A 26,431-nucleotide genomic window follows, 5' to 3' on the forward strand; every position below is an offset into this window, starting at 1 on the left:
AGCATGTTGGAGATAAAAAACAAAATGTGCCCAAAACGTGATATTATGACGTTATACGCCGTTCTGAGCCATGTTTGAACTTTCTATCACTTTTGGTTCCAGTAATTCTGTTGACCATATATTTGATATTCAGGCGCCAAATGACATCTTGGAGCATGTTGGAGATAAAAAACAAAATGTGCCCAAAACGTAATATTATGACGTTATACGCCGTTCTGAGCCATGTTTGAACTTTCTATCACTTTTGGTTCCGGTAATTCTGTTGACCATATATTTGATATTCAGGCGCCAAATGACATCTTGGAGCATGTTGGAGATAAAAAACAAAATGTGCCCAAAACGTGATATTATGACGTTATACGCCGTTTTGAGCCATGTTTGAACTTTCTATCACTTTTGGTTCCGGTAATTCTGTTGACCATATTTGTGATATTCAGGCGTCAAATGACATCTTGGAGCATGTTGGAGATAAAAAACAAAATGTGCCCAAAACGTGATATTATGACGTTATACGACGTTCTGAGCCATGTTTGAACTTTCTATCACTTTCGGTTCCGATAATTCTGTTGACCATATTTGTGATATTCAGGCGCCAAATGACATCTTGGAGCATGTTGGAGATAAAAAACAAAATGTGCCCAAAACGTAATATTATGACGTTATACGCCGTTCTGAGCCATGTTTGAACTTTCTATCACTTTTGGTTCCGGTAATTCTGTTGACCATATATTTGATATTCAGGCGCCAAATGACATCTTGGAGCATGTTGGAGATAAAAAACAAAATGTGCCCAAAACGTGATATTATGACGTTATACGCCGTTCTGAGCCATGTTTGAACTTTCTATCACTTTTGGTTCCGGTAATTCTGTTGACCATATATTTGATATTCAGGCGTCAAATGACATCTTGGAGCATGTTGGAGATAAAAAACAAAATGTGCCCAAAACGTGATATTATGACGTTATACGACGTTCTGAGACATGTTTGAACTTTCTATCACTTTTCGTTCCGATAATTCTGTTGACCATATTTGTGATATTCAGGCGTCAAATGACATCTTGGAGCATGTTGGAGATAAAAAACAAAATGTGCCCAAAACGTGATATTATGACGTTATACGCCGTTCTGAGCCATGTTTGAACTTTCTATCACTTTTGGTTCCGGTAATTCTGTTGACCATATATTTGATATTCAGGCGTCAAATGACATCTTGGAGCATGTTGGAGATAAAAAACAAAATGTGCCCAAAACGTGATATTATGACGTTATACGACGTTCTGAGACATGTTTGAACTTTCTATCACTTTTCGTTCCGATAATTCTGTTGACCATATTTGTGATATTCAGGCGTCAAATGACATCTTGGAGCACGTTGGAGATAAAAAACAAAATGTGCCCAAAACGTGATATTATGACGTTATACGCCGTTCTGAGCTATGTTTGAACTCTCTTTCACTTTCGGTTCCGATAATTCTGTTGATCATATTTGTGATATTCAGGCGTCAAATGACATCTTGGAGCATGTTGGAGATAAAAAACAAAATGTGCCCAAAACGTGATATTATGACGTTATACGCCGTTTTGAGCCATATTTGAACTTTCTATCGCTTTCGGTTCCGATAATTCTGTTGACCATATATGTGATATTCAGGCACCAAATGACATCTTGGAGCATGTTGGAGATAAAAAACAAAATGTGCCCAAAACGTGATATTACGACGCTATACGCCGTTCTGAGCCATGTTTGAACTTTCTATCACTTTCGGTTCCGATAATTCTGTTGACCATATTTGTGATATTCAGGCGTCAAATGACATCTTGGAGCATGTTGGAGATAAAAAACGAAATGTGCCCAAAACGTGATATTATGACGTTATACGCCGTTTTGAGCCATGTTTGAACTTTCTATCACTTTCGGTTCCGATAATTCTGTTGACCATATATGTGATATTCAGGCGCCAAATGACATCTTGGAGCATGTTGGAGATAAAAAACAAAATGTGCCCAAAACGTGATATTATGACGTTATACGCCGTTTTGAGCCATGTTTGAACTTTCTATCACTTTCGGTTCCGGTAATTCTGTTGACCATATTTGTGATATTCAGGCGCCAAATGACATCTTGGAGCATGTTGGAGATAAAAAACAAAATGTGCCCAAAACGTGATATTATGACGTTATACGCCGTTCTGAGCCATGTTTGAACTTTCTATCACTTTTGGTTCCGGTAATTCTGTTGACCATATATTTGATATTCAGGCGCCAAATGACATCTTGGAGCATGTTGGAGATAAAAAACAAAATGTGCCCAAAACGTAATATTATGACGTTATACGCCGTTCTGAGCCATGTTTGAACTTTCTATCACTTTTGGTTCCGGTAATTCTGTTGACCATATATTTGATATTCAGGCGCCAAATGACATCTTGTAGCATGTTGGAGATAAAAAACAAAATCTGCCCAAAACGTGATATTATGACGTTATACGCCGTTTTGAGCCATGTTTGAACTTTCTATCACTTTTGGTTCCGGTAATTCTGTTGACCATATTTGTGATATTCAGGCGTCAAATGACATCTTGGAGCATGTTGGAGATAAAAAACAAAATGTGCCCAAAACGTGATATTATGACGTTATACGACGTTCTGAGCCATGTTTGAACTTTCTATCACTTTCGGTTCCGATAATTCTGTTGACCATATTTGTGATATTCAGGCGCCAAATGACATCTTGGAGCATGTTGGAGATAAAAAACAAAATGTGCCCAAAACGTAATATTATGACGTTATACGCCGTTCTGAGCCATGTTTGAACTTTCTATCACTTTTGGTTCCGGTAATTCTGTTGACCATATATTTGATATTCAGGCGCCAAATGACATCTTGGAGCATGTTGGAGATAAAAAACAAAATGTGCCCAAAACGTGATATTATGACGTTATACGCCGTTTTGAGCCATGTTTGAACTTTCTATCACTTTTGGTTCCGGTAATTCTGTTGACCATATTTGTGATATTCAGGCGTCAAATGACATCTTGGAGCATGTTGGAGATAAAAAACAAAATGTGCCCAAAACGTGATATTATGACGTTATACGACGTTCTGAGCCATGTTTGAACTTTCTATCACTTTCGGTTCCGATAATTCTGTTGACCATATTTGTGATATTCAGGCGCCAAATGACATCTTGGAGCATGTTGGAGATAAAAAACAAAATGTGCCCAAAACGTGATATTATGACGTTATACGCCGTTCTGAGCCATGTTTGAACTTTCTATCACTTTTGGTTCCGGTAATTCTGTTGACCATATATTTGATATTCAGGCGTCAAATGACATCTTGGAGCATGTTGGAGATAAAAAACAAAATGTGCCCAAAACGTGATATTATGACGTTATACGACGTTCTGAGCCATGTTTGAACTTTCTATCACTTTCGGTTCCGATAATTCTGTTGACCATATTTGTGATATTCAGGCGCCAAATGACATCTTGGAGCATGTTGGAGATAAAAAACAAAATGTGCCCAAAACGTGATATTATGACGTTATACGCCGTTCTGAGCCATGTTTGAACTTTCTATCACTTTTGGTTCCGGTAATTCTGTTGACCATATATTTGATATTCAGGCGCCAAATGACATCTTGGAGCATGTTGGAGATAAAAAACAAAATGTGCCCAAAACGTGATATTATGACGTTATACGCCGTTCTGAGCCATGTTTGAACTTTCTATCACTTTCGGTTCCGATAATTTTTTTGACCATATTTGTGATATTCAGGCGTCAAATGACATCTTGGAGCATGTTGGAGATAAAAAACAAAATGTGCCCAAAACGTGATATTATGACGTTATACGACGTTCTGAGCCATGTTTGAACTTTCTATCACTTTCGGTTCCGATAATTTTGTTGACCATATTTGTGATATTCAGGCGTCAAATGACATCTTGGAGCACGTTGGAGATAAAAAACAAAATGTGCCCAAAACGTGATATTATGACGTTATACGCCGTTCTGAGCTATGTTTGAACTCTCTTTCACTTTCGGTTCCGATAATTCTGTTGATCATATTTGTGATATTCAGGCGTCAAATGACATCTTGGAGCATGTTGGAGATAAAAAACAAAATGTGCCCAAAACGTGATATTATGACGTTATACGCCGTTTTGAGCCATATTTGAACTTTCTATCGCTTTCGGTTCCGATAATTCTGTTGACCATATATGTGATATTCAGGCACCAAATGACATCTTGGAGCATGTTGGAGATAAAAAACAAAATGTGCCCAAAACGTGATATTATGACGCTATACGCCGTTCTGAGCCATGTTTGAACTTTCTATCACTTTCGGTTCCGATAATTCTGTTGACCATATATGTGATATTCAGGCACCAAATGACATCTTGGAGCATGTTGGAGATAAAAAATAAAATGTGCCCAAAACGTGATATTATGACGCTATACGCCGTTCTGAGCCATGTTTGAACTTTCTATCACTTTTGGTTCCGATAATTCTGCTGACCATATTTGTGATATTCAGGCGCCAAATGACATCTTGGAGCATGTTGGAGATAAAAAACAAAATGTGCCCAAAACGTGATATTATGACGTTATACGCCGTTCTGAGCCATGTTTGAACTTTCTATCACTTTTGGTTCCGGTAATTCTGTTGACCATATATTTGATATTCAGGCGCCAAATGACATCTTGGAGCATGTTGGAGATAAAAAACAAAATGTGCCCAAAACGTAATATTATGACGTTATACGCCGTTCTGAGCCATGTTTGAACTTTCTATCACTTTTGGTTCCGGTAATTCTGTTGACCATATTTGTGATATTCAGGCGTCAAATGACATCTTGGAGCATGTTGGAGATAAAAAACAAAATGTGCCCAAAACGTGATATTATGACGTTATACGACGTTCTGAGCCATGTTTGAACTTTCTATGACTTTCGGTTCCGATAATTCTGTTGACCATATTTGTGATATTCAGGCGCCAAATGACATCTTGGAGCATGTTGGAGATAAAAAACAAAATGTGCCCAAAACGTGATATTATGACGTTATACGCCGTTTTGAGCCATGTTTGAACTTTCTATCACTTTCGGTTCCGATAATTCTGTTGACCATATTTGTGATATTCAGGCGCCAAATGACATCTTGGAGCATATTGGAGATAAAAAACAAAATGTGCCCAAAACGTGATATTATGACGTTATACGCCGTTCTGAGCCATGTTTGAACTTTCTATCACTTTTGGTTCCGGTAATTCTGTTGACCATATATTTGATATTCAGGCGTCAAATGACATCTTGGAGCATGTTGGAGATAAAAAACAAAATGTGCCCAAAACGTGATATTATGACGTTATACGCCGTTTTGAGCCACGTTTGAACTTTCTATCACTTTTGGTTCCGGTAATTCTGTTGACCATATTTGTGATATTCAGGCGCCAAATGACATCTTGGAGCATGTTGGAGATAAAAAACAAAATGTGCCCAAAACGTGATATTATGACGTTATACGTCGTTCTGAGCCATGTTTGAACTCTCTATCACTTTCGGTTCCGGTAATTCTGTTGACCATATTTGTGATATTCAGGCGCCAAATGACATGTTGGAGCATGTTGGAGATAAAAAACAAAATGTGCCCAAAACGTGATATTATGACGTTATACGCCGTTCTGAGCCATGTTTGAACTTTCTATCACTTTTGGTTCCGGTAATTCTGTTGACCATATATTTGATATTCAGGCGCCAAATGACATCTTGGAGCATGTTGGAGATAAAAAACAAAATGTGCCCAAAACGTGATACTATGACGTTATACGCCGTTTTGAGCCATGTTTGAACTTTCTATCACTTTCGGTTCCGATAATTCTGTTGACCATATTTGTGATATTCAGGCGCCAAATGACATGTTGGAGCATGTTGGAGATAAAAAACAAAATGTGCCCAAAACGTGATATTATGACGTTATACGTCGTTCTGAGCCATGTTTGAACTCTCTATCACTTTCGGTTCCGGTAATTCTGTTGACCATATTTGTGATATTCAGGCATCAAATGACATCTTGGAGCATGTTGGAGATAAAAAACAAAATGTGCCCAAAACGTGATATTATGACGTTATACGCCGTTTTGAGCCATGTTTGAACTTTCTGTCACTTTCGGTTCCGATAATTCTGTTGACCATATTTGTGATATTCAGGCGCCAAATGACATCTTGGAGCATGTTGGAGATAAAAAACAAAATGTGCCCAAAACGTGATATTATGACGTTATACGCCGTTCTGAGCCATGTTTGAACTTTCTATCACTTTTGGTTCCGGTAATTCTGTCGACCATATTTGTGATATTCAGGCGTCAAATGACATCTTGGAGCATGTTGGAGATAAAAAACAAAATGTGATATTATGACGTTATACGCCGTTTTGAGCCATGTTTGAACTTTCTATCACTTTCGGTTCCGATAATTCTGTTGACCATATTTGTGACATTCAGGCGCCAAATGACATGTTGGAGCATGTTGGAGATAAAAAACAAAATGTGCCCAAAACGTGATATTATGACGTTATACGTCGTTCTGAACCATGTTTGAACTCTCTATCACTTTCGGTTCCGATAATTCTGTTGACCATATTTGTGATATTCAGGCGCCAAATGACATGTTGGAGCATGTTGGAGATAAAAAACAAAATGTGCCCAAAACGTGATATTATGACGTTATACGCCGTTTTGAGCCATGTTTGAACTTTCTATCAATTTTGGTTCCGGTAATTCTGTTGACCATATTTGTGATATTCAGGCGTCAAATGACATCTTGGAGCATGTTGGAGATAAAAAACAAAATGTGCCCAAAACGTGATATTATGACGTTATACTACGTTCTGAGCCATGTTTGAACTTTCTATCACTTTCGGTTCCGATAATTCTGTTGACCATATTTGTGATATTCAGGCGCCAAATGACATCTTGGAGCATGTTGGAGATAAAAAACAAAATGTGCCCAAAACCTGATATTATGACGTTATACGCCGTTCTGAGCCATGTTTGAACTCTCTTTCACTTTCGGTTCCGATAATTCTGTTGATCATATTTGTGATATTCAGGCGTCAAATGACATCTTGGAGCATGTTGGAGATAAAAAACAAAATGTGCCCAAAACGTGATATTATGACGTTATACGCCGTTTTGAGCCATGTTTGAACTTTCTATCACTTTCGGTTCCGATAATTCTGTTGACCATATATGTGATATTCAGGCACCAAATGACATCTTGGAGCATGTTGGAGATAAAAAACAAAATGTGCCCAAAACGTGATATTATGACGCTATACGCCGTTCTGAGCCATGTTTGAACTTTCTATCACTTTTGGTTCCGATAATTCTGCTGACCATATTTGTGATATTCAGGCGCCAAATGACATCTTGGAGCATGTTGGAGATAAAAAACAAAATGTGCCCAAAACGTGATATTATGACGTTATACGCCGTTCTGAGCCATGTTTGAACTTTCTATCACTTTTGGTTCCGGTAATTCTGTTGACCATATATTTGATATTCAGGCGCCAAATGACATCTTGGAGCATGTTGGAGATAAAAAACAAAATGTGCCCAAAACGTAATATTATGACGTTATACGCCGTTCTGAGCCATGTTTGAACTTTCTATCACTTTTGGTTCCGGTAATTCTGTTGACCATATATTTGATATTCAGGCGCCAAATGACATCTTGGAGCATGTTGGAGATAAAAAACAAAATGTGCCCAAAACGTGATATTATGACGTTATACGCCGTTTTGAGCCATGTTTGAACTTTCTATCACTTTTGGTTCCGGTAATTCTGTTGACCATATTTGTGATATTCAGGCGTCAAATGACATCTTGGAGCATGTTGGAGATAAAAAACAAAATGTGCCCAAAACGTGATATTATGACGTTATACGACGTTCTGAGCCATGTTTGAACTTTCTATCACTTTCGGTTCCGATAATTCTGTTGACCATATTTGTGATATTCAGGCGCCAATGACATCTTGGAGCATGTTGGAGATAAAAAACAAAATGTGCCCAAAACGTAATATTATGACGTTATACGCCGTTCTGAGCCATGTTTGAACTTTCTATCACTTTTGGTTCCGGTAATTCTGTTGACCATATATTTGATATTCAGGCGCCAAATGACATCTTGGAGCATGTTGGAGATAAAAAACAAAATGTGCCCAAAACGTGATATTATGACGTTATACGCCGTTTTGAGCCATGTTTGAACTTTCTATCACTTTTGGTTCCGGTAATTCTGTTGACCATATTTGTGATATTCAGGCGTCAAATGACATCTTGGAGCATGTTGGTGATAAAAAACAAAATGTGCCCAAAACGTGATATTATGACGTTATACGACGTTCTGAGCCATGTTTGAACTTTCTATCACTTTCGGTTCCGATAATTCTGTTGACCATATTTGTGATATTCAGGCGCCAAATGACATCTTGGAGCATGTTGGAGATAAAAAACAAAATGTGCCCAAAACGTGATATTATGACGTTATACGCCGTTCTGAGCCATGTTTGAACTTTCTATCACTTTTGGTTCCGGTAATTCTGTTGACCATATATTTGATATTCAGGCGTCAAATGACATCTTGGAGCATGTTGGAGATAAAAAACAAAATGTGCCCAAAACGTGATATTATGACGTTATACGACGTTCTGAGCCATGTTTGAACTTTCTATCACTTTCGGTTCCGATAATTCTGTTGACCATATTTGTGATATTCAGGCGCCAAATGACATCTTGGAGCATGTTGGAGATAAAAAACAAAATGTGCCCAAAACGTGATATTATGACGTTATACGCCGTTCTGAGCCATGTTTGAACTTTCTATCACTTTCGGTTCCGATAATTTTGTTGACCATATTTGTGATATTCAGGCGTCAAATGACATCTTGGAGCACGTTGGAGATAAAAAACAAAATGTGCCCAAAACGTGATATTATGACGTTATACGCCGTTCTGAGCTATGTTTGAACTCTCTTTCACTTTCGGTTCCGATAATTCTGTTGATCATATTTGTGATATTCAGGCGTCAAATGACATCTTGGAGCATGTTGGAGATAAAAAACAAAATGTGCCCAAAACGTGATATTATGACGTTATACGCCGTTTTGAGCCATATTTGAACTTTCTATCGCTTTCGGTTCCGATAATTCTGTTGACCATATATGTGATATTCAGGCACCAAATGACATCTTGGAGCATGTTGGAGATAAAAAACAAAATGTGCCCAAAACGTGATATTATGACGCTATACGCCGTTCTGAGCCATGTTTGAACTTTCTATCACTTTCGGTTCCGATAATTCTGTTGACCATATTTGTGATATTCAGGCGTCAAATGACATCTTGGAGCATGTTGGAGATAAAAAACGAAATGTGCCCAAAACGTGATATTATGACGTTATACGCCGTTTTGAGCCATGTTTGAACTTTCTATCACTTTCGGTTCCGGTAATTCTGTTGACCATATTTGTGATATTCAGGCGCCAAATGACATCTTGGAGCATGTTGGAGATAAAAAACAAAATGTGCCCAAAACGTGATATTATGACGTTATACGCCGTTCTGAGCCATGTTTGAACTCTCTTTCACTTTCGGTTCCGATAATTCTGTTGATCATATTTGTGATATTCAGGCGTCAAATGACATCTTGGAGCATGTTGGAGATAAAAAACAAAATGTGCCCAAAACGTGATATTATGACGTTATACGCCGTTTTGAGCCATGTTTGAACTTTCTATCACTTTCGGTTCCGATAATTCTGTTGACCATATATGTGATATTCAGGCACCAAATGACATCTTGGAGCATGTTGGAGATAAAAAACAAAATGTGCCCAAAACGTGATATTATGACGCTATACGCCGTTCTGAGCCATGTTTGAACTTTCTATCACTTTTGGTTCCGATAATTCTGCTGACCATATTTGTGATATTCAGGCGCCAAATGACATCTTGGAGCATGTTGGAGATAAAAAACAAAATGTGCCCAAAACGTGATATTATGACGTTATACGCCGTTTTGAGCCATGTTTGAACTTTCTATCACTTTTGGTTCCGGTAATTCTGTTGACCATATTTGTGATATTCAGGCGTCAAATGACATCTTGGAGCATGTTGGAGATAAAAAACAAAATGTGCCCAAAACGTGATATTATGACGTTATACGACGTTCTGAGCCATGTTTGAACTTTCTATCACTTTCGGTTCCGATAATTCTGTTGACCATATTTGTGATATTCAGGCGCCAAATGACATCTTGGAGCATGTTGGAGATAAAAAACAAAATGTGCCCAAAACGTAATATTATGACGTTATACGCCGTTCTGAGCCATGTTTGAACTTTCTATCACTTTAGGTTCCGGTAATTCTGTTGACCATATATTTGATATTCAGGCGCCAAATGACATCTTGGAGCATGTTGGAGATAAAAAACAAAATGTGCCCAAAACGTGATATTATGACGTTATACGCCGTTTTGAGCCATGTTTGAACTTTCTATCACTTTTGGTTCCGGTAATTCTGTTGACCATATTTGTGATATTCAGGCGTCAAATGACATCTTGGAGCATGTTGGAGATAAAAAACAAAATGTGCCCAAAACGTGATATTATGACGTTATACGACGTTCTGAGCCATGTTTGAACTTTCTATCACTTTCGGTTCCGATAATTCTGTTGACCATATTTGTGATATTCAGGCGCCAAATGACATCTTGGAGCATGTTGGAGATAAAAAACAAAATGTGCCCAAAACGTGATATTATGACGTTATACGCCGTTCTGAGCCATGTTTGAACTTTCTATCACTTTTGGTTCCGGTAATTCTGTTGACCATATATTTGATATTCAGGCGTCAAATGACATCTTGGAGCATGTTGGAGATAAAAAACAAAATGTGCCCAAAACGTGATATTATGACGTTATACGACGTTCTGAGCCATGTTTGAACTTTCTATCACTTTCGGTTCCGATAATTCTGTTGACCATATTTGTGATATTCAGGCGCCAAATGACATCTTGGAGCATGTTGGAGATAAAAAACAAAATGTGCCCAAAACGTGATATTATGACGTTATACGCCGTTCTGAGCCATGTTTGAACTTTCTATCACTTTTGGTTCCGGTAATTCTGTTGACCATATATTTGATACTCAGGCGCCAAATGACATCTTGGAGCATGTTGGAGATAAAAAACAAAATGTGCCCAAAACGTGATATTATGACGTTATACGCCGTTCTGAGCCATGTTTGAACTTTCTATCACTTTCGGTTCCGATAATTTTGTTGACCATATTTGTGATATTCAGGCGTCAAATGACATCTTGGAGCATGTTGGAGATAAAAAACAAAATGTGCCCAAAACGTGATATTATGACGTTATACGACGTTCTGAGCCATGTTTGAACTTTCTATCACTTTCGGTTCCGATAATTCTGTTGACCATATTTGTGATATTCAGGCGTCAAATGACATCTTGGAGCACGTTGGAGATAAAAAACAAAATGTGCCCAAAACGTGATATTATGACGTTATACGCCGTTCTGAGCTATGTTTGAACTCTCTTTCACTTTCGGTTCCGATAATTCTGTTGATCATATTTGTGATATTCAGGCGTCAAATGACATCTTGGAGCATGTTGGAGATAAAAAACAAAATGTGCCCAAAACGTGATATTATGACGTTATACGCCGTTTTGAGCCATATTTGAACTTTCTATCGCTTTCGGTTCCGATAATTCTGTTGACCATATATGTGATATTCAGGCACCAAATGACATCTTGGAGCATGTTGGAGATAAAAAACAAAATGTGCCCAAAACGTGATATTATGACGCTATACGCCGTTCTGAGCCATGTTTGAACTTTCTATCACTTTCGGTTCCGATAATTCTGTTGACCATATTTGTGATATTCAGGCGTCAAATGACATCTTGGAGCATGTTGGAGATAAAAAACGAAATGTGCCCAAAACGTGATATTATGACGTTATACGCCGTTTTGAGCCATGTTTGAACTTTCTATCACTTTCGGTTCCGATAATTCTGTTGACCATATATGTGATATTCAGGCGCCAAATGACATCTTGGAGCATGTTGGAGATAAAAAACAAAATGTGCCCAAAACGTGATATTATGACGTTATACGCCGTTTTGAGCCATGTTTGAACTTTCTATCACTTTCGGTTCCGGTAATTCTGTTGACCATATTTGTGATATTCAGGCGCCAAATGACATCTTGGAGCATGTTGGAGATAAAAAACAAAATGTGCCCAAAACGTGATATTATGACGTTATACGCCGTTCTGAGCCATGTTTGAACTTTCTATCACTTTTGGTTCCGGTAATTCTGTTGACCATATATTTGATATTCAGGCGCCAAATGACATCTTGGAGCATGTTGGAGATAAAAAACAAAATGTGCCCAAAACGTAATATTATGACGTTATACGCCGTTCTGAGCCATGTTTGAACTTTCTATCACTTTTGGTTCCGGTAATTCTGTTGACCATATATTTGATATTCAGGCGCCAAATGACATCTTGGAGCATGTTGGAGATAAAAAACAAAATGTGCCCAAAACGTGATATTATGACGTTATACGCCGTTTTGAGCCATGTTTGAACTTTCTATCACTTTTGGTTCCGGTAATTCTGTTGACCATATTTGTGATATTCAGGCGTCAAATGACATCTTGGAGCATGTTGGAGATAAAAAACAAAATGTGCCCAAAACGTGATATTATGACGTTATACGACGTTCTGAGCCAAGTTTGAACTTTCTATCACTTTCGGTTCCGATAATTCTGTTGACCATATTTGTGATATTCAGGCGCCAAATGACATCTTGGAGCATGTTGGAGATAAAAAACAAAATGTGCCCAAAACGTAATATTATGACGTTATACGCCGTTTTGAGCCATGTTTGAACTTTCTATCACTTTCGGTTCCGATAATTCTGTTGACCATATATGTGATATTCAGGCGCCAAATGACATCTTGGAGCATGTTGGAGATAAAAAACAAAATGTGCCCAAAACGTGATATTATGACGTTATACGCCGTTTTGAGCCATGTTTGAACTTTCTATCACTTTCGGTTCCGGTAATTCTGTTGACCATATTTGTGATATTCAGGCGCCAAATGACATCTTGGAGCATGTTGGAGATAAAAAACAAAATGTGCCCAAAACGTGATATTATGACGTTATACGCCGTTCTGAGCCATGTTTGAACTTTCTATCACTTTTGGTTCCGGTAATTCTGTTGACCATATATTTGATATTCAGGCGCCAAATGACATCTTGGAGCATGTTGGAGATAAAAAACAAAATGTGCCCAAAACGTAATATTATGACGTTATACGCCGTTCTGAGCCATGTTTGAACTTTCTATCACTTTTGGTTCCGGTAATTCTGTTGACCATATATTTGATATTCAGGCGCCAAATGACATCTTGGAGCATGTTGGAGATAAAAAACAAAATGTGCCCAAAACGTGATATTATGACGTTATACGCCGTTTTGAGCCATGTTTGAACTTTCTATCACTTTTGGTTCCGGTAATTCTGTTGACCATATTTGTGATATTCAGGCGTCAAATGACATCTTGGAGCATGTTGGAGATAAAAAACAAAATGTGCCCAAAACGTGATATTATGACGTTACACGACGTTCTGAGCCATGTTTGAACTTTCTATCACTTTCGGTTCCGATAATTCTGTTGACCATATTTGTGATATTCAGGCGCCAAATGACATCTTGGAGCATGTTGGAGATAAAAAACAAAATGTGCCCAAAACGTAATATTATGACGTTATACGCCGTTCTGAGCCATGTTTGAACTTTCTATCACTTTTGGTTCCGGTAATTCTGTTGACCATATATTTGATATTCAGGCGCCAAATGACATCTTGGAGCATGTTGGAGATAAAAAACAAAATGTGCCCAAAACGTGATATTATGACGTTATACGCCGTTTTGAGCCATGTTTGAACTTTCTATCACTTTTGGTTCCGGTAATTCTGTTGACCATATTTGTGATATTCAGGCGTCAAATGACATCTTGGAGCATGTTGGAGATAAAAAACAAAATGTGCCCAAAACGTGATATTATGACGTTATACGACGTTCTGAGCCATGTTTGAACTTTCTATCACTTTCGGTTCCGATAATTCTGTTGACCATATTTGTGATATTCAGGCGCCAAATGACATCTTGGAGCATGTTGGAGATAAAAAACAAAATGTGCCCAAAACGTGATATTATGACGTTATACGCCGTTCTGAGCCATGTTTGAACTTTCTATCACTTTTGGTTCCGGTAATTCTGTTGACCATATATTTGATATTCAGGCGTCAAATGACATCTTGGAGCATGTTGGAGATAAAAAACAAAATGTGCCCAAAACGTGATATTATGACGTTATACGACGTTCTGAGCCATGTTTGAACTTTCTATCACTTTCGGTTCCGATAATTCTGTTGACCATATTTGTGATATTCAGGCGTCAAATGACATCTTGGAGCACGTTGGAGATAAAAAACAAAATGTGCCCAAAACGTGATATTATGACGTTATACGCCGTTCTGAGCTATGTTTGAACTCTCTTTCACTTTCGGTTCCGATAATTCTGTTGATCATATTTGTGATATTCAGGCGTCAAATGACATCTTGGAGCATGTTGGAGATAAAAAACAAAATGTGCCCAAAACGTGATATTATGACGTTATACGCCGTTTTGAGCCATATTTGAACTTTCTATCGCTTTCGGTTCCGATAATTCTGTTGACCATATATGTGATATTCAGGCACCAAATGACATCTTGGAGCATGTTGGAGATAAAAAACAAAATGTGCCCAAAACGTGATATTACGACGCTATACGCCGTTCTGAGCCATGTTTGAACTTTCTATCACTTTCGGTTCCGATAATTCTGTTGACCATATTTGTGATATTCAGGCGTCAAATGACATCTTGGAGCATGTTGGAGATAAAAAACGAAATGTGCCCAAAACGTGATATTATGACGTTATACGCCGTTTTGAGCCATGTTTGAACTTTCTATCACTTTCGGTTCCGATAATTCTGTTGACCATATATGTGATATTCAGGCGCCAAATGACATCTTGGAGCATGTTGGAGATAAAAAACAAAATGTGCCCAAAACGTGATATTATGACGTTATACGCCGTTTTGAGCCATGTTTGAACTTTCTATCACTTTCGGTTCCGGTAATTCTGTTGACCATATTTGTGATATTCAGGCGCCAAATGACATCTTGGAGCATGTTGGAGATAAAAAACAAAATGTGCCCAAAACGTGATATTATGACGTTATACGCCGTTTTGAGCCATGTTTGAACTTTCTATCACTTTTGGTTCCGGTAATTCTGTTGACCATATTTGTGATATTCAGGCGTCAAATGACATCTTGGAGCATGTTGGAGATAAAAAACAAAATGTGCCCAAAACGTGATATTATGACGTTATACGACGTTCTGAGCCATGTTTGAACTTTCTATCACTTTCGGTTCCGATAATTCTGTTGACCATATTTGTGATATTCAGGCGCCAAATGACATCTTGGAGCATGTTGGAGATAAAAAACAAAATGTGCCCAAAACGTGATATTATGACGTTATACGCCGTTCTGAGCCATGTTTGAACTTTCTATCACTTTTGGTTCCGGTAATTCTGTTGACCATATATTTGATATTCAGGCGTCAAATGACATCTTGGAGCATGTTGGAGATAAAAAACAAAATGTGCCCAAAACGTGATATTATGACGTTATACGACGTTCTGAGCCATGTTTGAACTTTCTATCACTTTCGGTTCCGATAATTCTGTTGACCATATTTGTGATATTCAGGCGTCAAATGACATCTTGGAGCACGTTGGAGATAAAAAACAAAATGTGCCCAAAACGTGATATTATGACGTTATACGCCGTTCTGAGCTATGTTTGAACTCTCTTTCACTTTCGGTTCCGATAATTCTGTTGATCATATTTGTGATATTCAGGCGTCAAATGACATCTTGGAGCATGTTGGAGATAAAAAACAAAATGTGCCCAAAACGTGATATTATGACGTTATACGCCGTTTTGAGCCATATTTGAACTTTCTATCGCTTTCGGTTCCGATAATTCTGTTGACCATATATGTGATATTCAGGCACCAAATGACATCTTGGAGCATGTTGGAGATAAAAAACAAAATGTGCCCAAAACGTGATATTACGACGCTATACGCCGTTCTGAGCCATGTTTGAACTTTCTATCACTTTCGGTTCCGATAATTCTGTTGACCATATTTGTGATATTCAGGCGTCAAATGACATCTTGGAGCATGTTGGAGATAAAAAACGAAATGTGCCCAAAACGTGATATTATGACGTTATACGCCGTTTTGAGCCATGTTTGAACTTTCTATCACTTTCGGTTCCGATAATTCTGTTGACCATATATGTGATATTCAGGCGCCAAATGACATCTTGGAGCATGTTGGAGATAAAAAACAAAATGTGCCCAAAACGTGATATTATGACGTTATACGCCGTTTTGAGCCATGTTTGAACTTTCTATCACTTTCGGTTCCGGTAATTCTGTTGACCATATTTGTGATATTCAGGCGCCAAATGACATCTTGGAGCATGTTGGAGATAAAAAACAAAATGTGCCCAAAACGTGATATTATGACGTTATACGCCGTTCTGAGCCATGTTTGAACTTTCTATCACTTTTGGTTCCGGTAATTCTGTTGACCATATATTTGATATTCAGGCACCAAATGACATCTTGGAGCATGTTGGAGATAAAAAACAAAATGTGCCCAAAACGTAATATTATGACGTTATACGCCGTTCTGAGCCATGTTTGAACTTTCTATCACTTTTGGTTCCGGTAATTCTGTTGACCATATATTTGATATTCAGGCGCCAAATGACATCTTGTAGCATGTTGGAGATAAAAAACAAAATCTGCCCAAAACGTGATATTATGACGTTATACGCCGTTTTGAGCCATGTTTGAACTTTCTATCACTTTTGGTTCCGGTAATTCTGTTGACCATATTTGTGATATTCAGGCGTCAAATGACATCTTGGAGCATGTTGGAGATAAAAAACAAAATGTGCCCAAAACGTGATATTATGACGTTATACGACGTTCTGAGCCATGTTTGAACTTTCTATCACTTTCGGTTCCGATAATTCTGTTGACCATATTTGTGATATTCAGGCGCCAAATGACATCTTGGAGCATGTTGGAGATAAAAAACAAAATGTGCCCAAAACGTAATATTATGACGTTATACGCCGTTCTGAGCCATGTTTGAACTTTCTATCACTTTTGGTTCCGGTAATTCTGTTGACCATATATTTGATATTCAGGCGCCAAATGACATCTTGGAGCATGTTGGAGATAAAAAACAAAATGTGCCCAAAACGTGATATTATGACGTTATACGCCGTTTTGAGCCATGTTTGAACTTTCTATCACTTTTGGTTCCGGTAATTCTGTTGACCATATTTGTGATATTCAGGCGTCAAATGACATCTTGGAGCATGTTGGAGATAAAAAACAAAATGTGCCCAAAACGTGATATTATGACGTTATACGACGTTCTGAGCCATGTTTGAACTTTCTATCACTTTCGGTTCCGATAATTCTGTTGACCATATTTGTGATATTCAGGCGCCAAATGACATCTTGGAGCATGTTGGAGATAAAAAACAAAATGTGCCCAAAACGTGATATTATGACGTTATACGCCGTTCTGAGCCATGTTTGAACTTTCTATCACTTTTGGTTCCGGTAATTCTGTTGACCATATATTTGATATTCAGGCGTCAAATGACATCTTGGAGCATGTTGGAGATACAAAACAAAATGTGCCCAAAACGTGATATTATGACGTTATACGACGTTCTGAGCCATGTTTGAACTTTCTATCACTTTCGGTTCCGATAATTCTGTTGACCATATTTGTGATATTCAGGCGCCAAATGACATCTTGGAGCATGTTGGAGATAAAAAACAAAATGTGCCCAAAACGTGATATTATGTCGTTATACGCCGTTCTGAGCCATGTTTGAACTTTCTATCACTTTTGGTTCCGGTAATTCTGTTGACCATATATTTGATATTCAGGCGCCAAATGACATCTTGGAGCATGTTGGAGATAAAAAACAAAATGTGCCCAAAACGTGATATTATGACGTTATACGCCGTTCTGAGCCATGTTTGAACTTTCTATCACTTTCGGTTCCGATAATTTTGTTGACCATATTTGTGATATTCAGGCGTCAAATGACATCTTGGAGCATGTTGGAGATAAAAAACAAAATGTGCCCAAAACGTGATATTATGACGTTATACGACGTTCTGAGCCATGTTTGAACTTTCTATCACTTTCGGTTCCGATAATTTTGTTGACCATATTTGTGATATTCAGGCGTCAAATGACATCTTGGAGCACGTTGGAGATAAAAAACAAAATGTGCCCAAAACGTGATATTATGACGTTATACGCCGTTCTGAGCTATGTTTGAACTCTCTTTCACTTTCGGTTCCGATAATTCTGTTGATCATATTTGTGATATTCAGGCGTCAAATGACATCTTGGAGCATGTTGGAGATAAAAAACAAAATGTGCCCAAAACGTGATATTATGACGTTATACGCCGTTTTGAGCCATATTTGAACTTTCTATCGCTTTCGGTTCCGATAATTCTGTTGACCATATATGTGATATTCAGGCACCAAATGACATCTTGGAGCATGTTGGAGATAAAAAACAAAATGTGCCCAAAACGTGATATTATGACGCTATACGCCGTTCTGAGCCATGTTTGAACTTTCTATCACTTTCGGTTCCGATAATTCTGTTGACCATATTTGTGATATTCAGGCGTCAAATGACATCTTGGAGCATGTTGGAGATAAAAAACGAAATGTGCCCAAAACGTGATATTATGACGTTATACGCCGTTTTGAGCCATGTTTGAACTTTCTATCACTTTCGGTTCCGATAATTCTGTTGACCATATATGTGATATTCAGGCGCCAAATGACATCTTGGAGCATGTTGGAGATAAAAAACAAAATGTGCCCAAAACGTGATATTATGACGTTATACGCCGTTTTGAGCCATGTTTGAACTTTCTATCACTTTCGGTTCCGGTAATTCTGTTGACCATATTTGTGATATTCAGGCGCCAAATGACATCTTGGAGCATGTTGGAGATAAAAAACAAAATGTGCCCAAAACGTGATATTATGACGTTATACGCCGTTCTGAGCCATGTTTGAACTTTCTATCACTTTTGGTTCCGGTAATTCTGTTGACCATATATTTGATATTCAGGCGCCAAATGACATCTTGGACCATGTTGGAGATAAAAAACAAAATGTGCCCAAAACGTAATATTATGACGTTATACGCCGTTCTGAGCCATGTTTGAACTTTCTATCACTTTTGGTTCCGGTAATTCTGTTGACCATATTTGTGATATTCAGGCGTCAAATGACATCTTGGAGCATGTTGGAGATAAAAAACAAAATGTGCCCAAAACGTGATATTATGACGTTATACGACGTTCTGAGCCATGTTTGAACTTTCTATCACTTTCGGTTCCGATAATTCTGTTGACCATATTTGTGATATTCAGGCGCCAAATGACATCTTGGAGCATGTTGGAGATAAAAAACAAAATGTGCCCAAAACGTAATATTATGACGTTATACGCCGTTCTGAGCCATGTTTGAACTTTCTATCACTTTTGGTTCCGGTAATTCTGTTGACCATATATTTGATATTCAGGCGCCAAATGACATCTTGGAGCATGTTGGAGATAAAAAACAAAATGTGCCCAAAACGTGATATTATGACGTTATACGCCGTTCTGAGCCATGTTTGAACTTTCTATCACTTTCGGTTCCGATAATTTTGTTGACCATATTTGTGATATTCAGGCGTCAAATGACATCTTGGAGCATGTTGGAGATAAAAAACAAAATGTGCCCAAAACGTGATATTATGACGTTATACGACGTTCTGAGCCATGTTTGAACTTTCTATCACTTTCGGTTCCGATAATTTTGTTGACCATATTTGTGATATTCAGGCGTCAAATGACATCTTGGAGCACGTTGGAGATAAAAAACAAAATGTGCCCAAAACGTGATATTATGACGTTATACGCCGTTCTGAGCTATGTTTGAACTCTCTTTCACTTTCGGTTCCGATAATTCTGTTGATCATATTTGTGATATTCAGGCGTCAAATGACATCTTGGAGCATGTTGGAGATAAAAAACAAAATGTGCCCAAAACGTGATATTATGACGTTATACGCCGTTTTGAGCCATATTTGAACTTTCTATCGCTTTCGGTTCCGATAATTCTGTTGACCATATATGTGATATTCAGGCACCAAATGACATCTTGGAGCATGTTGGAGATAAAAAACAAAATGTGCCCAAAACGTGATATTATGACGCTATACGCCGTTCTGAGCCATGTTTGAACTTTCTATCACTTTCGGTTCCGATAATTCTGTTGACCATATTTGTGATATTCAGGCGTCAAATGACATCTTGGAGCATGTTGGAGATAAAAAACGAAATGTGCCCAAAACGTGATATTATGACGTTATACGCCGTTTTGAGCCATGTTTGAACTTTCTATCACTTTCGGTTCCGATAATTCTGTTGACCATATATGTGATATTCAGGCGCCAAATGACATCTTGGAGCATGTTGGAGATAAAAAACAAAATGTGCCCAAAACGTGATATTATGACGTTATACGCCGTTTTGAGCCATGTTTGAACTTTCTATCACTTTCGGTTCCGGTAATTCTGTTGACCATATTTGTGATATTCAGGCGCCAAATGACATCTTGGAGCATGTTGGAGATAAAAAACAAAATGTGCCCAAAACGTGATATTATGACGTTATACGCCGTTCTGAGCCATGTTTGAACTTTCTATCACTTTTGGTTCCGGTAATTCTGTTGACCATATATTTGATATTCAGGCGCCAAATGACATCTTGGACCATGTTGGAGATAAAAAACAAAATGTGCCCAAAACGTAATATTATGACGTTATACGCCGTTCTGAGCCATGTTTGAACTTTCTATCACTTTTGGTTCCGGTAATTCTGTTGACCATATTTGTGATATTCAGGCGTCAAATGACATCTTGGAGCATGTTGGAGATAAAAAACAAAATGTGCCCAAAACGTGATATTATGACGTTATACGACGTTCTGAGCCATGTTTGAACTTTCTATCACTTTCGGTTCCGATAATTCTGTTGACCATATTTGTGATATTCAGGCGCCAAATGACATCTTGGAGCATGTTGGAGATAAAAAACAAAATGTGCCCAAAACGTAATATTATGACGTTATACGCCGTTCTGAGCCATGTTTGAACTTTCTATCACTTTTGGTTCCGGTAATTCTGTTGACCATATATTTGATATTCAGGCGCCAAATGACATCTTGGAGCATGTTGGAGATAAAAAACAAAATGTGCCCAAAACGTGATATTATGACGTTATACGCCGTTTTGAGCCATGTTTGAACTTTCTATCACTTTTGGTTCCGGTAATTCTGTTGACCATATTTGTGATATTCAGGCGTCAAATGACATCTTGGAGCATGTTGGAGATAAAAAACAAAATGTGCCCAAAACGTGATATTATGACGTTATACGACGTTCTGAGCCATGTTTGAACTTTCTATCACTTTCGGTTCCGATAATTCTGTTGACCATATTTGTGATATTCAGGCGCCAAATGACATCTTGGAGCATGTTGGAGATAAAAAACAAAATGTGCCCAAAACGTGATATTATGACGTTATACGCCGTTCTGAGCCATGTTTGAACTTTCTATCACTTTTGGTTCCGGTAATTCTGTTGACCATATATTTGATATTCAGGCGTCAAATGACATCTTGGAGCATGTTGGAGATAAAAAACAAAATGTGCCCAAAACGTGATATTATGACGTTATACGACGTTCTGAGCCATGTTTGAACTTTCTATCACTTTCGGTTCCGATAATTCTGTTGACCATATTTGTGATATTCAGGCGCCAAATGACATCTTGGAGCATGTTGGAGATAAAAAACAAAATGTGCCCAAAACGTGATATTATGACGTTATACGCCGTTCTGAGCCATGTTTGAACTTTCTATCACTTTTGGTTCCGGTAATTCTGTTGACCATATATTTGATATTCAGGCGTCAAATGACATCTTGGAGCATGTTGGAGATAAAAAACAAAATGTGCCCAAAACGTGATATTATGACGTTATACGACGTTCTGAGCCATGTTTGAACTTTCTATCACTTTCGGTTCCGATAATTCTGTTGACCACATTTGTGATATTCAGGCGCCAAATGACATCTTGGAGCATGTTGGAGATAAAAAACAAAATGTGCCCAAAACGTGATATTATGACGTTATACGCCGTTCTGAGCCATGTTTGAACTTTCTATCACTTTTGGTTCCGGTAATTCTGTTGACCATATATTTGATATTCAGGCGCCAAATGACATCTTGAAGCATGTTGGAGATAAAAAACAAAATGTGCCCAAAACGTGATATTATGACGTTATACGCCGTTCTGAGCCATGTTTGAACTTTCTATCACTTTCGGTTCCGATAATTTTGTTGACCATATTTGTGATATTCAGGCGTCAAATGACATCTTGGAGCATGTTGGAGATAAAAAACAAAATGTGCCCAAAACGTGATATTATGACGTTATACGACGTTCTGAGCCATGTTTGAACTTTCTATCACTTTCGGTTCCGATAATTTTGTTGACCATATTTGTGATATTCAGGCGTCAAATGACATCTTGGAGCACGTTGGAGATAAAAAACAAAATGTGCCCAAAACGTGATATTATGACGTTATACGCCGTTCTGAGCTATGTTTGAACTCTCTTTCACTTTCGGTTCCGATAATTCTGTTGATCATATTTGTGATATTCAGGCGTCAAATGACATCTTGGAGCATGTTGGAGATAAAAAACAAAATGTGCCCAAAACGTGATATTATGACGTTATACGCCGTTTTGAGCCATATTTGAACTTTCTATCGCTTTCGGTTCCGATAATTCTGTTGACCATATATGTGATATTCAGGCACCAAATGACATCTTGGAGCATGTTGGAGATAAAAAACAAAATGTGCCCAAAACGTGATATTATGACGCTATACGCCGTTCTGAGCCATGTTTGAACTTTCTATCACTTTCGGTTCCGATAATTCTGTTGACCATATTTGTGATATTCAGGCGTCAAATGACATCTTGGAGCATGTTGGAGATAAAAAACGAAATGTGCCCAAAACGTGATATTATGACGTTATACGCCGTTTTGAGCCATGTTTGAACTTTCTATCTCTTTCGGTTCCGATAATTCTGTTGACCATATATGTGATATTCAGGCGCCAAATGACATCTTGGAGCATGTTGGAGATAAAAAACAAAATGTGCCCAAAACGTGATATTATGACGTTATACGCCGTTTTGAGCCATGTTTGAACTTTCTATCACTTTCGGTTCCGGTAATTCTGTTGACCATATTTGTGATATTCAGGCGCCAAATGACATCTTGGAGCATGTTGGAGATAAAAAACAAAATGTGCCCAAAACGTGATATTATGACGTTATACGCCGTTCTGAGCCATGTTTGAACTTTCTATCACTTTTGGTTCCGGTAATTCTGTTGACCATATATTTGATATTCAGGCGCCAAATGACATCTTGGACCATGTTGGAGATAAAAAACAAAATGTGCCCAAAACGTAATATTATGACGTTATACGCCGTTCTGAGCCATGTTTGAACTTTCTATCACTTTTGGTTCCGGTAATTCTGTTGACCATATATTTGATATTCAGGCGCCAAATGACATCTTGGAGCATGTTGGAGATAAAAAACAAAATGTTCCCAAAACGTGATATTATGACGTTATACGCCGTTCTGAGCCATGTTTGAACTTTCTATCACTTTTGGTTCCGGTAATTCTGTTGACCATATATTTGATATTCAGGCGCCAAATGACATCTTGGACCACGTTGGAGATAAAAAACAAAATGTGCCCAAAACGTGATATTATGACGTTATACGCCGTTCTGAGCTATGTTTGAACTCTCTTTCACTTTCGGTTCCGATAATTCTGTTGATCATATTTGTGATATTCAGGCGTCAAATGACATCTTGGAGCATGTTGGAGATAAAAAACAAAATGTGCCCAAAACGTGATATTATGACGTTATACGACGTTCTGAGCCATGTTTGAACTTTCTATCACTTTTGGTTCCGATAATTCTGCTGATCATATTTGTGATAGTCAGGCGCCAAATGACATCTTGGAGCATGTTGGAGATAAAAAACAAAATGTGCCCAAAACGTGATATTATGACGTTATACGCCCTTTTGAGCCATGTTTGAACTTTCTATCACTTTTGGTTCCGGTAATTCTGTCGACCATATTTGTGATATTCAGGCGTCAAATGACATCTTGGAGCATGTTGGAGATAAAAAACAAAATGTGCCCAAAACGTGATATTATGACGTTATACGACGTTCTGAGCCATGTTTGAACTTTCTATCACTTTCGGTTCCGATAATTCTGTTGACCATATTTGTGATATTCAGGCGTAAAATGACATCTTGGAGCATGTTGGAGATAAAAAACAAAATGTGCCCAAAACGTGATATTATGACGTTATACGCCGTTCTGAGCCATGTTTGAACTTTCTATCACTTTTGGTTCCGGTAATTCTGTTGACCATATATTTGATATTCAGGCGCCAAATGACATCTTGGACCATGTTGGAGATAAAAAACAAAATGTGCCCAAAACGTGATATTATGACGTTATACGCCGTTCTGAGCTATGTTTGAACTCTCTTTCACTTTCGGTTCCGATAATTCTGTTGATCATATTTGTGATATTCAGGCGTCAAATGACATCTTGGAGCATGTTGGAGATAAAAAACAAAATGTGCCCAAAACGTGATATTATGACGTTATACGACGTTCTGAGCCATGTTTGAACTTTCTATCACTTTTGGTTCCGATAATTCTGCTGATCATATTTGTGATAGTCAGGCGCCAAATGACATCTTGGAGCATGTTGGAGATAAAAAACAAAATGTGCCCAAAACGTGATATTATGACGTTATACGCCCTTTTGAGCCATGTTTGAACTTTCTATCACTTTTGGTTCCGGTAATTCTGTCGACCATATTTGTGATATTCAGGCGTCAAATGACATCTTGGAGCATGTTGGAGATAAAAAACAAAATGTGCCCAAAACGTGATATTATGACGTTATACGACGTTCTGAGCCATGTTTGAACTTTCTATCACTTTCGGTTCCGATAATTCTGTTGACCATATTTGTGATATTCAGGCGTAAAATGACATCTTGGAGCATGTTGGAGATAAAAAACAAAATGTGCCCAAAACGTGATATTATGACGTTATACGCCCTTTTGAGCCATGTTTGAACTTTCTATCACTTTTGGTTCCGATAGTTCTGCTGACCATATTTGTGATATTCAGACGCCAAATGACATCTTGGAGCAAGTTGGAGATAAAAAACAAAATGTGCCCAAAACGTGATATTATGACGTTATACGACGTTCTGAGCCATGTTTGAACTTTCTATCACTTTTGGTTCCGATAATTCTGCTGACCATATTTGTGATATTCAGGCGCCAAATGACATCTTGGAGCATGTTGGAGATAAAAAACAAAATGTGCCCAAAACGTGATATTATGACGTTATACGCCGTTCTGAGCCATGTTTGAACTTTCTATCACTTTTGGTTCCGATAATTCTGCTGACCATATTTGTGATATTCAGACGCCAAATGACATCTTGGAGCATGTTGGAGATAAAAAACAAAATGTGCCCAAAACGTGATATTATGACGTTATACCCCCTTTTGAGCCATGTTTGAACTTTCTATCACTTTTGGTTCCGGTAATTCTGTCGACCATATTTGTGATATTCAGGCGTCAAATGACATCTTGGAGCATGTTGGAGATAAAAAACAAAATGTGCCCAAAACGTGATATTATGACGTTATACGACGTTCTGGGCCATGTTTGAACTTTCTATCTCTTTTGGTTCCGGTAATTCTGTCGACCATATATTTGATATTCAGGCGTCAAATGACATCTAGGAGCATGTTGGAGATAAAAAACAAAATGTGCCCAAAACGTGATATTATGACGTTATACGCCGTTTTGAGCCATGTTTGAACTCTCTATCACTTTTGGTTCCGATAGTTCTGCTGACCATATTTGTGATATTCAGACGCCAAATGACAT

This window comes from Onthophagus taurus, chromosome 8, assembly GCF_036711975.1.
Source record: "Onthophagus taurus isolate NC chromosome 8, IU_Otau_3.0, whole genome shotgun sequence".
Taxonomy (NCBI): Eukaryota; Metazoa; Arthropoda; class Insecta; order Coleoptera; family Scarabaeidae; genus Onthophagus; species Onthophagus taurus.